Source organism: Triturus cristatus, chromosome 11, assembly GCF_964204655.1.
Source record: "Triturus cristatus chromosome 11, aTriCri1.1, whole genome shotgun sequence".
Classification (NCBI taxonomy): Eukaryota; Metazoa; Chordata; class Amphibia; order Caudata; family Salamandridae; genus Triturus; species Triturus cristatus.
Genome location: NC_140594.1, coordinates 145946569 through 145962152, shown reverse-complemented (window position 1 = coordinate 145962152; position 15584 = coordinate 145946569). Strand labels below are relative to the sequence as shown.

At 51.1% G+C, this 15584-nt stretch overlaps 1 protein-coding gene across 1 annotated transcript in view; it reads left to right on the top strand.

Moving 5' to 3' along the window:
• DNAH10 (dynein axonemal heavy chain 10) overlaps window positions 1-15584 on the top strand; it is a 1995301-nt gene that overhangs the window by 233357 nt on the left and 1746360 nt on the right. The gene's annotated exons all lie outside the window — the stretch shown is intronic.

Here is a 15584-nt window from a genome sequence, read left to right as displayed (position 1 = left end):
ACACAAAGTCAATAATTGAGACACACCCTCAAGAAGAACCTCAAGACCAATTTAGAAAAATAACACAGATTTTTATCTAATTTTAGACACCAAAATCATCGGGATCAGGTAAGCACTTTCGACATTATACATTTTTACAGGAAAAACAGTAGAGAATCATAGCTGTCAGATTTGAAGCATGAACCTCGAGTACGGTAATGTTATCCTGTGGTCAAAACATTCACTGCATAGGTACACTCGAAGACGACTTACAGGACTGTTCTTCTGGACCTAAGATACATTGGGGCCAAGGTTGAGGAAATCACCTGCAGTTCAGGTTTAGCTGCCCTGGGTGTCTGGGTGCAGAGGTGCTACATGCTGTGGTAGTGTTGCAGGGATTCTGCTCTAGAACAGAACTATGCTTAAAACCATAGCTCATCAGAATATACGGACTGAGTCACCATACCACCTCAGTGTCCATGAGTCCGGGTCCGACTAGCTATACTGCTTCACTTGCCCTGCTAATAATACAAAAGAAACAAGTGAATTGGCACCACCAGTACACAACACGCTCGACCCTCTCAGGGATCACGATAACAGGACACAACCTTTCGCTCTCTCACATCGTACTTGTCCACAATTAGATAATCAGGAGACGCGTAGAAACGAAGACACAAAGAAAGTTTAGAATATTTGTTGGACTTGGCCCTTTTTGCAGGGTCATCCCTGAACTTTTTGCCTTCTTCCTAGCCTTTTTTCTGACCTGGTGTTGGTGGTTTTAGGACTCTGGGCACTTTAGCACTGCTGTCCATTGTAAAGTGCGTTTGCTATCTGTGGTAAACATGGTAATATTGGTCTACACCTGTTTGGCGTATTTAATTTACCTATCAGTCCCCCAGTAAAGTGGTATCTAACATACCCGGGGCCAGCAAATTAAATGCAACTGGTGGGCTTGCAGCTCTGCTTGCGCCATCCACCAAAGTAGCCTTTCAAACCTGTTTCAGGCCTCTGCCATTGCAGGTCCTGTGCGTGCATTGTTACTGCCGCTGTGACGTTGCGCCTAAAGTGTGTGCCACGTCTGTAACCCCCCTTTTACTGCATGTCAGTCACCCCTAAGGTGGGCCCTAGCTAGCCCTATGGGCAGGGTGCATTGTAGGTAAAAGGTAGGACATGTACCTTAAGTGTCTGACATGTCTTGGTAGTGAAAAACAGCCATTTTGGTTTCTCACTGCTGTGAGGCTGCCCTCCCATAGGACTGCATTTGGGATTCCCTGATAAGTGTTTCAGTGGTAATTCCTGATATGAGAAGAGCAGTGTGGTCAAGTTTGGTATGTTTGGAATAGTAATAATAAATGCGTAATGGTGTGCGCTGATTTATTATCACTATTTTAGAAATGCCACTTTTAGAAGTTGGCATTTCTCTGTGCTATGTGTCTCTGCCTGCCTGATGTGTATTGCATGTCTGGCTCTGGAGTGACAGGGGCTGGTGAGGTGTGTGGCTCCAGAGGGGTAGTGTGAGTCAGCGCTAGGCTGAATAGGAAGATCTGCATTTGGAGTAGTGGGAAGAGTAGTCCCCTGACCCTGAATAGGTCTGTGCCTGCCTGGGACAATTCTGGCTCCGCCCCCTGTGGTGTGTCTGGGCCCGGACCTACGATGTCAAAGGGATCTGTTGGGCACTGTAAATAAAATGTTGAGTGCCCCACAGAACTGGTTTTTACTGGATTCCCCAAGCCCTGTGCCAGGGCAGAACAAAAACCTGGTTAATATAAATATTGGGCTGTGACCCCATGTCTGTGTGGTGCTTGGGTGCTTACTTGCAGCCGGTAGGTTGCTGGACTACAGGAGGAACTGCCACTATGGATTTCCCTGCTGGGAGGGGGAACTCCAAGGACTTCCCCTCTGCTGAGGGACCCGATGTGCTGGCCTGCCCATGCCCACCACTGTATATTTGTGAGAAAGCGCGTGGTGAGCGCTGTAAAATTCGCCCTTGTTAATTGGAGGAAAGGAGCTTGCAGAGATTTCTAGTGCCGAAAACAAAAGCGCAAGGTGAGCGCTCTCATTTGAGTTGGACCAAGTGCCTGGGGCAGCAAGTGGTCACGCAGTGTGTGTTAGGCTTCATGACCGGGGTCAAACGTTGCGGAGACTAGAATCAGTATGGAGTTATTAAGACAAGGTGTTTGATACCAATCACCATTATTTTCAGTGAAGCCATTATGGAGATGGATATTTCATAATTACCAGTGCTTTGTACATATACTTAAGATGGCTTCCTGAACACTTGCAATGTTGTGGCAATGGAAGAAGATATGACAGGGACATATCTGTTTGTGCAGATATGTCTTCACATATAATATAATACACTCTGCCTTAGGGTTCTAAGGCCTGCCATAGGGGTGCCTTACATATAGTAAATGCAGTGTGCATGGGCATGGCACCCAGGGAGTGTGCCATGTCGTGTTTTCAAAATAGTTTGCACCATTTCACGCAGCCTGAAATGGATTCTGCATACAATTTGTGTGTGGGTCCCCTAGGGTGGCATTATACATGCTTGAGCTCTTAGGGCCCCTCTTTAGCACCCATGCCCTAGGTACTAGGGGTACCATATACTGGGGACTTACGGTGGTGCTAAAGTCCTTGCCAATGTGTTTACAATTGAATATGTCAGTTTAGGGGAAATGATACTGGTACTGGAGCCTGGTTAATAGGCTTCAGTGTACTGTAGGAGTTGAGAAACCAGTATCTAGTAGTTCAAATGGGGTAAAGAAGTGGGGGTACATCTGCAAAGAAGTGCAGTTTCCTGCACATACCACAAACGCCCTATTATTTTCCAGGACCACCACTTTCAAAGCAGACATAACGAAGTGCTTAGAAGGCTAGAAGATTTCTTTTAAGGAATAGACACTGAAATAGTTTTATGACCTAAAAAAGTGTTTCATTTACACAATAATATATATATTTTTAAATATCTACAAATCAGAAACTTTATCTCTTAACTAGGGATTGACCAGACAAAGCCATCTATCTGACATCATGTCTTTAAACTGAAGTTTGCAAAAGATGCACCATCTATGTTTACTTTATATACCTGCTTTGTGGTATCCAAGCATAATGAAGAATGGACAGAGAAGTAGTTCAATTGGTTACCCATGACATTACAGAAACCCACGTTTCGGATCTTCTGGTTAGGAATTATAAACTCATTACTCCTATTAAGATCAAATCCCAAACTTCTGATACTATGGATGATTTTATTTTACTCCAGAAAAAATAAATAAACGGTAAAATCAAAGCAAATCCTGGCTAGGATGCTTCTCCCAATCAGCTCATTTTATGCAAAGGTTTGTCACCTGTCCAAAGCTTAATGAATTTGGAATCCCCATTTTCTCAAAATGAGTGCCCACAAGCTGTGCATTAGCAGCGCCATTAATGAATGTGCGCCATAAGTGGCTTGTAAGAGCTTTGTCTCCCCTTTGATTTCTCCGGCTGACCACCTGGCAACATGCTGCAACTTAGATGCATAATAGTATAGCTCCAAGTCCGGGAGGCCCATACCCCTTCCACCATGTCTCGTTTGTATTGCATCAGCGCCACCCTGTCCTTTTCTAAGCCCAGAGCAATGAAAGCAACTAACTCTCCAAGGTCTTAAATAAACTACACAGCAGCTTGTATAAAGCATTTTATATATATTATCTACAGACACCTAGGAAGGACCATCATCTTTGCCACCATGACCCCTCTTGCCATAGACAGTGGCAGCATGGTCCAAAAGCAAACAGACTTCATCAGTTCATCCGCTAGCGGTCCCATGCAGTATCACCCCTGGTCTTCCATTGTGTGCCCCACAATGATACTAAGATATCGGAAAGGTGTAGTCTCCCATCTCAGTCCTTTAGGGCCAGGTTCAACTCTGGCACCACCTTCAACTCTATTAGGGAAACAGCAGTGATTTTTCCCTGTAAATACACAGGCCTGAAACCCCTCGATGGCCTCTAGTCCCACCAGAAGCAGCTGCAACGACTCCGCTGGGCGCTTCAAATAAAACAGCATGTCGTCCGCATATAGGGATATCACATGTGTGGTGTCCCCAATCTCAATACCGAAGTCCCCCATGTCGTTCCGAAGTCTCACCGCCTATGGCTCCATCGGCAAGGCAAAGAGGAGCAGGGAAAGAAGACAGGCCTGTTGTGTGCCCCGCCACACATCCCATCTGTCAGACACCACTCCCCTACTTCGCACCCTTGTGCTAGGCACTGTATAGAGTATATTCACCTATTTACAGAAGACCTAAGTAGTAGCTGCAGATAATGCCATTCCTCTGTATCAAATACCTTAGTTATGTCTACTGAGACCAGAACCAATGCCCTGTCACTTCCCCGGACGGAGTGTATCACATTTCAGAATCTCCGCAAATTAAATGCCATGTTTTGCCATTTAATGTCTGGGCATGTCGGAGCATAAAGCTGCATTGGTCTTCATTCACCAGTGTTCCCATGACACCACCTCTTCAATCGCTCCACCAGGGCCTTACATAATACACTAGTATCTACATTAAGCATAGTGTCTGTTGGAAGACAGGTTTGTCGTGTCTCCTCCAGGCTTTGGGACCATACACAACATCCTCTCCCTGAGGTTCGGGCGCAGCATTGCGCTCTCCCACGTTTTGCGGTATACCTGAAGCATTGGTTCTGCTAGCTGCCAAATATGCCTGGTGAAATCCACTGGGGGGGGCGTCTTCCCCAGTGTATTCCCTCTTTTCATTTTGCCCATCTCTTCTCTAACCTCTTGCAGGGTAATGTCCACTTCCAGTGCTTCTTGCAACATGGGCGGCAGCCAGCAGCGGCCTGTGCAGGTAAGAGCGGTGGGGCAGTGGGCCGAGTGGGGGGGAATTTCAACAGACAACGCAGAGGGCAAATTAATTATTTGTTTAATTTTCCCTTGTAGTCGTCTGTCGAATCCCCCTACACCCGGCTCACCAATCTTACCTGCAAGGGCTGCTCCTGGCAACAGCACCAGCAGGACCACCACTCCCAGATACCCAGCCACCAGCGCATCATCGGCCACCTCCACCCCCTCTATAAAGGGTAGGCAAGTAGGCCCCAGTGTGTCTATAATAGTTAATGAGTGGTAGCCAATGTCCCATCCCGTCAGCGTAGCTCTACTATTAGGGTTCTTTCCATCTCTCGTTTAAGCAGCCAGGCCAGCAATTTGCTAGGCTTGTTTCCCTCTCGGTGCAGCTGTTGTTTGTATCCTGAAGTGTGAACCTGTCCAATGTCTCCCTTACTCCCCATTTGAGGCCAAGCTGGCCAATTTGTTCTGCAGGTCCCCTAGCTCTCTCTGCAACTATCTGCGCAGACTGTATACCTTCCCAAGGCAATCCCATCTGATGTCAGCCTTTAGTGCTTCCCATTCAGTCCCCCTTCTGTTTGTTTGCCCCAGTTGCCCTCCAGGTATTCAGGGATTTTCTCCCCAGGGGCCTGCCTAAACAGAGTATCCATAAGTACGTCCGGTTGCATGCACCACTATCTCCGTCCGTCCCTGGTCCATGCACCACTCCACTCCATCAGCAGGGGGGAATGATCAGATAAAACCCTGCCCGCATAGGTGGCCATCTGAACGTCATGCCTCATGTTTGCTGTTCCCAGAGCTCAGTCCACCCGGCTGTAGGTTCCATGAACAGCCGAGTAACAGTAGTGTTCCCTCCTTGAAGGATGTCGTTCCTGCCACACATCCTCACAGCCCAGGTTATGCACAACTTCAGTCAACGTGCCCACCATTACCAGTTTGGCCGACGCTCTAGGTTGCCTGTCCATGTTTGCGTTTAAGACACGTTTGAAATATCCCATCCACAACAGTCGTTCAACCATGTTATCCGTCACCAGTGATTGCATTTGTGTGAAGAAATCCCTTTTATCGGTATTGAGGTCGAAGCCATTCAAGATAGTTACATCCACACCATCCAACACCCACTGCACCAAAACTTGCTGTCTCTGAGTAGATCATGCAAAAGGAGATCCCGGGTGCCACCCAGACTGCAACCCCACAAGCGTAGGAGGAAAAAGTAGACGTGATCAGTTGCCCCCTCCATCTTTTCTTCATTTACCTGCCTCTGTGTCTGTGATGTGCATCTCCTGCAGCCATGCAATGTTCATTTCAGCCAAAGCGGCCCAGATATTCTCAACTTCCTTCCCACTATGAATTAACTGGTTGGCATGCTGTCCCAGTGATCAGACCCCAAACCTTGCACAGTTAACTAATCTATGCCCCCCCACAATGCATTGGCCAGTCAAGCCGGTATTTTCCTTTCCCCGAATGGGACGATGGTCCGCACCAGGTCTCTGTCTGGCTGCTCCAGCAGTGCCCTAAGTGAATCCCCATGTAGGAGTCAATGTTCAAAGGCAATACCATTCAGTTGCACACATAACAGTTTGTTCGGGTGAGATACCCTAGTACCTGCCTGTTAGACCTGTCAGCCCTTTGGGTGGTCCCTCCTCATCATTATTTATTTTGTCCCACTTTTGCCTCAAACCCTGTTTGAATTTTTCCTTTTTGGGAACCACCAGACTTTTTAGTGTTGCTGCAGATTCAGGGAGCCATTTTACCTACCCCTGAAACTTCTGTCTGAGGGCCTGAAGCACAAAATGGTGGCCACCTGTGACATCATCAGCATCCACTGGAACCTACTAGCACCTTCCAGAACATTCCAGAACCCTGTGACCGTTGGAGGCGGTTTAGAATGTTGGGAGGTTAAGACAGAGTGTTGGCAGTTGGAGCTGGCAGTTGGCACCTGACTGGTGAAGAGAGAGCAGCACAACAGTGAAGGAGGAAGGAGTGAAGCAGCAGGGGTGGAAACTTGTGCCTGGAGTGGGGTCCATAAACCCACCCTTGATACTTGTCCCTACTGATGGATCCCAGCCTGTAGCCCTGTGTGGGAAGAAGCCAGAAAAACTCATCCTAAGGACCTGGACAGCAGGAACAGGCCTTAGAAGCAGAAAGCAGCAAGATCCTGACCTGGAAACTGGTTTCCCTGGAGCCCGGCGTCGAGTAGCCTAAGACCTGGAGCCCGAGGTGGAGAAGCGGCGCTGACTGAAGAAGCAGACGTCGTACCCGGAGCCGCCTGAGGTCGTAAGAGGGCGCCGACGGAGGTCGTGAGGAATACCAAAGGTCGAGGAGGAAGTTAACCGAGGTCGAGTGAGCGGCGTCATCAGAGGAGTGAAGTCCGCCCTCCGGAGTCGTCGGAGACCGAGGTGAAGTGTACCGGAGGTCGGGAGTGAGGATCGCACTCCGGAGTCGCCCGGAACCTGAGAGGAGTAGCACCGGAGGTCGGGGGGTGAGGATCGCACCCCGGAGTCGCCGGAAGTCGACATCGAGGCCAGGCCGGCCGACGTCATCGAAGCCGAGAGCGCCATCGGACCGGAGCCGCCCGAAGTCGACATCGAGTAGAGACTGCCCGACGCCGTCGAATCGGAGGTCGAGATCGAACCGAGGCCGCCGACATCGGACCGGAACCGCCTACCGGCGTCGTCTAGAACTGACATTGTGCCGAGGCCGCCGAGACCGAACCGGAGCCGCCTCACGGCATCGACACGACTCCAGCGGCGTCGGAACATCAGAAAAAGGGCAGTAAGTGGAGTAGAGGGCGCCTAAGGCCCTGTGGAGACCTGAGAGACTGCTCTAAGGGGCTAGGGAGGTGCTGGAACCAACCTGACTGTGCCAGGGGTGAATTGGGACTAACCTAGAGAGGTTGTGTGGAGAGAGAAAGCCAGGGCACTGGTATTCCCCCCTTGATCTACCTCAGTTTAGGCCTCAGCCTTGTCCCAGTCAGGGAGTAGAACCCCTCAAGCCTTCCACAACCCTACAAGCTGTGCCTGGGCCAAATCAGCCCTTAGGAATTGAAAAGTGATCTGATTACATGAGTGCTGCTGTATACTTTTAATTATTTATTGGGGGCACTGTATTTATTGTGTTTAACCTATTTATTGCTTCACTATATTTATTGGTCTACAGGACTGGTTGGTGTACAATATTTATTGGTTCAGTATTTATTGCCTCAGAATATTTAATTGCCTGTATTACCTGCACTTATATTTAGGTCCCTTGTATTTATGATCATCCCTATTTATTGAATCTCCAGACAGTATTTATTTGACCTGCACTATTTAAATTTGTATATTGTGATTGTCTTATTTATTTTTCCAATCAGCAACTAAGAGAAAAAGATAAAGAAGAATATTTTCATAATTTTTACGGTGTAGAGTCGTTTTTGGAACGGATGCACGCATGGTTATTGTATGGGTATATTGTATGCTTAGCACGGTGCCTGATTCCTGACCACTCGAGCCAAGCTACCACAGTGTGTTCGGGGAGTCCACCACCACCCTGCGGAGTGGGAGTGGGCTGTTTCCAACATAAATTGGTGTTCAGTGGTGGGATAGAGCTGTGCCTACGTATACTCAACAATAACTGTGGGTAGTCCATAGGCCTACACCGGGAGTTTTCTCAAAACGGCCTTCCTAATTGTGGGTTTTTGTTTTTTCCAAATTTACTCTGGTGGTGGGAGGAGGTATTATTAAAGGTACCCCCCTGCATTGTTACTGCACAAAACCTGTCCTCTAACCTGAGTGGGCAAGATGGAGTTTGTACTAGAAAATCTAGAAACGTACACTGTGGCCCAACTCAGGGAGTTTTGCCAGCGGGAGGGGGTGCACTGTCCCCCAGGAGCAAAGAAGGGTGCACTCCAAACCAGCTTAAGGGCTTGGGGGGAGGCACGCCGAGAAAGCAAGGCTGAGGAGGAAGACAGGGATGGAGAGCCTGACCCCGAGGGGGCTGAGATGTACCAACCTGAGGTGGGGAACCTGTCAGCAGGGCCCAGAACCATTTCTAGGAAGGGCAGCAGTGCCTCTAGCGGTGGCTTGTCTGAAGTGGAGCTAACAGACCGGAGGGAGAAAAGACAGCTCACATGGGACTTAGCAAGGCTGGAAAAGGAGAAGGAGGAGCAGAGGATGGCCCATGAATTACGACTGAAAGAAATAGATCTTCAGATCTTGAGAATCGGGGCACAACCTGTTCCTAATGGTGGCAGCCAAACCCAAGAGATCACCAGGGAACCTAAACCATACCTGCCAAAGGACATAGTAGCTAGCTATGGAGTGGGCGACGATATCGCCAAGTGGCTAGCGGCCTATGAGGTCTCATTGAGGGCCCATGGGGTTCCAGAGAAGTACTGGGGAGGGGGATTGTACAAGTACATGCCTCCAGCGGGTAGGGATGCTTTATTGGCCCTCGAGGAGGATGAGCAGACCCACTACCCCACCATGAAACTGGCGCTCATCAGAAAGTTTGGACTAACACCTGAAAAGTACAGACAGAAGTTCAGGGGTAGTCACAAACTGGGCACGCAGAATTGGGTGGACTTCCTGGACTATGCGAAGAAGGCAATGGAAGGTTGGATTCAGGGCAGTGAAGTGAGGAACTACGAGGGGTTGTTTGACCTAGTACTGAAGGAACACCTGCTCGAGAAATGTTTCCCTGAACTGCGGCAACACCTGGTGGATAGCAAGCTGACCAGTCCCCGGAAGCTTGCTGAGGAGGCGGACATTTGGGCTTGTACCCGGGTGTCCACAAGGGGGACTGGAGGGGATACTCAAAAGGCCGGACAGGGCGCCCCCCAGAAGAAAGAGGGAGGGGAAAAGAAAAAGGAGTTCTCCAAAGGCCCCCAAAATAACTTCCAAGGGAAGGGAACAGGATTCACCCCTAAGGCTAACCCGCCCAGAAACCCTAATCCTGGCCAGAGTCAGCAGCCAAGGGTTGTCCATTGCTATGAGTGCGGTGGCGTTGGACACTATAAAGGAGATCCGAAGTGCTTGAAACGACCACCCCCTCCCACTGGAGGAAAGACCCCCGGAGTAGCTAGTGTAGTGCTCGGGGAGGAGATGCCCTTAACTAAGGGAAGGGAGTGGGCGGGTGTCACTTTAGTGTCCCTGGGAGAACGGGAGATGGTTCCTAAGATCCAGGTGCCCGCAAATACCGCAAAGTATGGGCAATGGGTCACCATCAACGGCCAAAGAGGGGAGGCTCTGAGAGACACAGGAGCCAGTATGACTATGGTGCGTAGTCAACTGGTGTCTCCAGAGCAGGTAATTCCCGATGTACTCCACCCAGCCGCGATGGCTGACGGCAGAACAGGTCACTATCCCGTGGCCGAGGTTCCCTTTGAATGGGGGGGGGTTGCAGGTTCACTTCGAGTTGCCGTAAGCCCTGCCGTGCCAGTCGATTGTCTGCTGGGGAATGATATGGAGCACAACGCTTGGAAGGAGGTGGAATACCGGACTCACACCGAGATGCTGGGTACACCTGACTGGGCCTGTGTTAGCACAAGGTCCGCGACTACCCGAAGAGGGAGTTCATTTCGGCTGGAGCCTGGAACAAAGGCCCAGCCAGCTGCCAGTCAAGGGAAGAACCGAGGACAGGAGGAGCCTGCCTCGGCGTCTCCACCCCGTAGGACGGATAGGCCACCGGAGGTGGTGGACCAGGAGTCTGCGGTGGGGGACGTTACCAAACTGGAGGACCTACCCATCCCGGCCGAGTGGCACGTGGAGGGAGGCCCGTCCAGGGAGGAATTCTGCCAGGGCCAGAGGGAGTGCCCTACCCTTGAGGGGCTGAGGCGACAGGCCGAAGCCCAGGCAGCAGGGAACGTTGAAGGGAACTACAGTGTTTACTGGGAGGATGGCCTCCTCTACAGTGAACCCAAGGCACCCCTACATGGATCGTCACGAGCCTTGGTAGTTCCTCAACGTTATCGAGCCTTCCTTCTGGAGTTGGCTCACGAGATACCATTGGCAGGACACCTGGGGCAAGACAAGACCTTCGCCCGTCTTGTCCCACACTTTTATTGGCCTCAGATGAAAGTGTCGTCCGATACCTACTGCCGGACATGTGTGTCTTGCCAAGCCAGTGGGAAAACAGGGGTGAAGCTGAAAGCTCCCCTGGAACCACTTCCTGTCGTTAGCACCCCCTTTGAAAGGGTGGGCATCGACATTGTGGGTCCGTTAGATCCGCCAACATCAGCTGGTCACAGGTTTATCCTGGTCCTGGTGGATCATGCCACACGGTACCCAGAGGCAATACCTCTGAGGACCATAACAGCACCTGTTGTGGCTAGGGCCCTGATGGGAATCTTTACCCGAGTGGGTTTTCCCAAGGAAGTTGTGTCCGACAGGGGGACCAACTTCATGTCAGCGTATATGCGGGCGATGTGGAAGGAGTGTGGAGTGACCTACCGGTTCACAACTCCTTACCACCCCCAGACCAATGGTCTGGTGGAGAGGTTTAACAAAACCTTGAAAGGCATGATCAGAAGTCTGCCTGAAAGCCTGCGGAGGAAATGGGACGTCCTCCTACCCTGTTTACTTTTTTCTTACAGGGAAGTGCCACAGAAGGGAGTGGGCTTCAGCCCCTTCGAGCTTCTGTATGGGCACCCTGTACGTGGACCTCTTAACCTGGTGAGAGACGGATGGGAAAGAACTCCCAGAAAGCTTCCCCAGGATGTGGTGAGCTACATGCTGGCCTTCCGGAGCCAAATGGCTAAGTTGTGGAAGCAAGCTTCTGACAACTTGGAAGCCAGCCAAGCAGTGATGAAGGCGTGGTATGACCACAATGCTCACCCGGTGGAGTTGGAGCCTGGCCAGAAGGTGTGGGTGATCGAACCCGGAGAGCTTAGTGCCCTCCAGGATCGCTGGTCAGGACCCTTTGAGGTGTTGGAGAAGAAGGGTAAGGCTACCTACTTGGTGGACCTGAAGACCCCTCGTCAGCCCCTGCGGGTGCTGCATGCCAACCGCCTCAAACCCCACCACGAGAGGCCCGAAGTCATCTTGATGATGGTGACTGACGGAGGAGAGGACGTGGAAAGCGAGCCTCTCCCTGATCTGTTTGCGTCTCAAGAGAAGGATGGGTCGGTGGAGGGAGTGATTCTCTCCCCATCTCTAACTCCTGAACAGCAGGAGGACTGTCGCCAGGTCCTGGGGCAGTACTCCTCGTTGTTCTCCCTTGTCCCGGGTAGGACTCACCTGTGCGTCCATGACGTGGACACAGGAGACAGCCCACCTGTGAAGTCCAAGATCTACCGGATGTCAGACAAGGTGAAGGCCAGCATTCATAGTGAAGTCACTAAGATGCTGGAGCTAGGAGTGATCGAACCTTCTAGCAGCCCCTGGTCCAGTCCGGTGGTGTTAGTACCAAAAGCTGCACCACCGGGTGCCCAACCAGAACTGAGGTTCTGTGTGGACTATCGGGGACTGAATTCAGTGACCAAAACTGATGCTCATCCGATCCCTAGGGCGGATGAATTGATTGACCGGCTGGGAGCTGCCCAATATCTAAGTACCTTTGACCTTACTTCTGGGTACTGGCAGATCTCTTTGACTGATGGAGCAAGGGAAAGGTCAGCCTTCTCCACGCCCAATGGCCACTACCAGTTCTGTGTGATGCCCTTTGGGCTCAAGAACGCACCTGCCACGTTTCAGCGCCTGGTAAACCAGATCCTCACCGGAATGGAGAGTTTCTCTGCTGCTTATCTGGATGACATAGCCGTCTTCAGTAACAGCTGGGAGGATCACTTGCGTCACCTGCAAGCTGTTCTCCAGGCCCTGAGACAAGCTGGATTGACGATCAAGGCCAGCAAGTGCCAGATCGGGCAGGGGTCGGTAGTGTACCTTGGACACTTGGTGGGTAGGGGAGCGGTGCAACCCCTCCAGGCGAAGATCGAGGCCATCATGGCCTGGGAACCCCCCAAGACACAGACTGAGGTCCGAGCATTTTTGGGCCTCACGGGATATTACCGCCGCTTCGTGAAGGGGTACGGTACCATCGTAGCCCCCCTCACGGAGCTCACGTCCAAGAAACAACCTCGACGGGTAGTCTGGACGGAGGCTTGTCAGCAAGCCTTTGTGAGATTGAAGAAAGCCATGTGCGAGGCCCCTGTCTTAAGGGCCCCAGACTTTTCCAAGGAGTTCATTGTCCAGACAGATGCATCAGAACATGGCATTGGGGCAGTGTTATCGCAGCTCAACGAAGAGGGTCTGGATCAACCCGTGGTCTTCCTATCCCGGAGACTACTTCCCAGGGAACAGAAGTGGAGTGCAATAGAGCGTGAAGCCTTTGCAGTGGTATGGGCTCTGAAGAAGTTGCGGCCATACCTGTTTGGCTCGCACTTCCTAGTTCAGACCGACCACAGACCCCTTCGTTGGCTGATGCAAATGAAGGGGGAGAATCCCAAGTTGTTGAGGTGGTCTATTTCCCTACAGGGGATGGACTTTCAGGTGGAACATCGGCCTGGAGTGGACCACGCCAATGCAGACGGTCTCTCAAGGTATTTCCGCCTTAGTGATGAGAACTCCCAAGGGGTTGGGTAGCTCTCCCCACTTTCAGCTGGGGGGGACGCGTGTTAGACCTGTCAGCCCTTTGGGTGGTCCCTCCTCATCATTATTTATTTTGTCCCACTTTTGCCTCAAACCCTGTTTGAATTTTTCCTTTTTGGGAACCACCAGACTTTTTAGTGTTGCTGCAGATTCAGGGAGCCATTTTACCTACCCCTGAAACTTCTGTCTGAGGGCCTGAAGCACAAAATGGTGGCCACCTGTGACATCATCAGCATCCACTGGAACCTACTAGCACCTTCCAGAACATTCCAGAACCCTGTGACCGTTGGAGGCGGTTTAGAATGTTGGGAGGTTAAGACAGAGTGTTGGCAGTTGGAGCTGGCAGTTGGCACCTGACTGGTGAAGAGAGAGCAGCACAACAGTGAAGGAGGAAGGAGTGAAGCAGATGGGGTGGAAACTTGTGCCTGGAGTGGGGTCCATAAACCCACCCTTGATACTTGTCCCTACTGATGGATCCCAGCCTGTAGCCCTGTGTGGGAAGAAGCCAGAAAAACTCATCCTAAGGACCTGGACAGCAGGAACAGGCCTTAGAAGCAGAAAGCAGCAAGATCCTGACCTGGAAACTGGTTTCCCTGGAGCCCGGCGTCGAGTAGCCTAAGACCTGGAGCCCGAGGTGGAGAAGCGGCGCTGACTGAAGAAGCAGACGTCGTACCCGGAGCCGCCTGAGGTCGTAAGAGGGCGCCGACGGAGGTCGTGAGGAATACCAAAGGTCGAGGAGGAAGTTAACCGAGGTCGAGTGAGCGGCGTCATCGGAGGAGTGAAGTCCGCCCTCCGGAGTCGTCGGAGACCGAGGTGAAGTGTACCGGAGGTCGGGAGTGAGGATCGCACTCCGGAGTCGCCCGGAACCTGAGAGGAGGAGCACCGGAGGTCGGGGGGTGAGGATCGCACCCCGGAGTCGCCGGAAGTCGACATCGAGGCCAGGCCGGCCGACGTCATCGAAGCCGAGAGCGCCATCGGACCGGAGCCGCCCGAAGTCGACATCGAGTAGAGACTGCCCGACGCCGTCGAATCGGAGGTCGAGATCGAACCGAGGCCGCCGACATCGGACCGGAACCGCCTACCGGCGTCGTCTAGAACTGACATTGTGCCGAGGCCGCCGAGACCGAACCGGAGCCGCCTCACGGCATCGACACGACTCCAGCGGCGTCGGAACATCAGAAAAAGGGCAGTAAGTGGAGTAGAGGGCGCCTAAGGCCCTGTGGAGACCTGAGAGACTGCTCTAAGGGGCTAGGGAGGTGCTGGAACCAACCTGACTGTACCAGGGGTGAATTGGGACTAACCTAGAGAGGTTGTGTGGAGAGAGAAAGCCAGGGCACTGGTATTCCCCCCTTGATCTACCTCAGTTTAGGCCTCAGCCTTGTCCCAGTCAGGGAGTAGAACCCCTCAAGCCTTCCACAACCCTACAAGCTGTGCCTGGGCCAAATCAGCCCTTAGGAATTGAAAAGTGATCTGATTACATGAGTGCTGCTGTATACTTTTAATTATTTATTGGGGGCACTGTATTTATTGTGTTTAACCTATTTATTGCTTCACTATATTTATTGGTCTACAGGACTGGTTGGTGTACAATATTTATTGGTTCAGTATTTATTGCCTCAGAATATTTAATTGCCTGTATTACCTGCACTTATATTTAGGTCCCTTGTATTTATGATCATCCCTATTTATTGAATCTCCAGACAGTATTTATTTGACCTGCACTATTTAAATTTGTATATTGTGATTGTCTTATTTATTTTTCCAATCAGCAACTAAGAGAAAAAGATAAAGAAGAATATTTTCATAATTTTTACGGTGTAGAGTCGTTTTTGGAACGGATGCACGCATGGTTATTGTATGGGTATATTGTATGCTTAGCACGGTGCCTGATTCCTGACCACTCGAGCCAAGCTACCACAGTGTGTTCGGGGAGTCCACCACCACCCTGCGGAGTGGGAGTGGGCTGTTTCCAACACTGCCTTATTGGAGTCTTGTGTGGCTGTCTCATGTTGCTATCTTCCCCATCTCCTCAATGTACTAACACACCAGTTCCAAGTACAGGCATCCACACTAAGATCAGGAGAAAATCACTCAGAATGGAGATTGGTAGAACCTGACTGACTCGGACCTCGCCACCTCCCCACTGATCTGCGTGTTTATCAGGCCATCACCACCCATCTGCACCTCTACAAG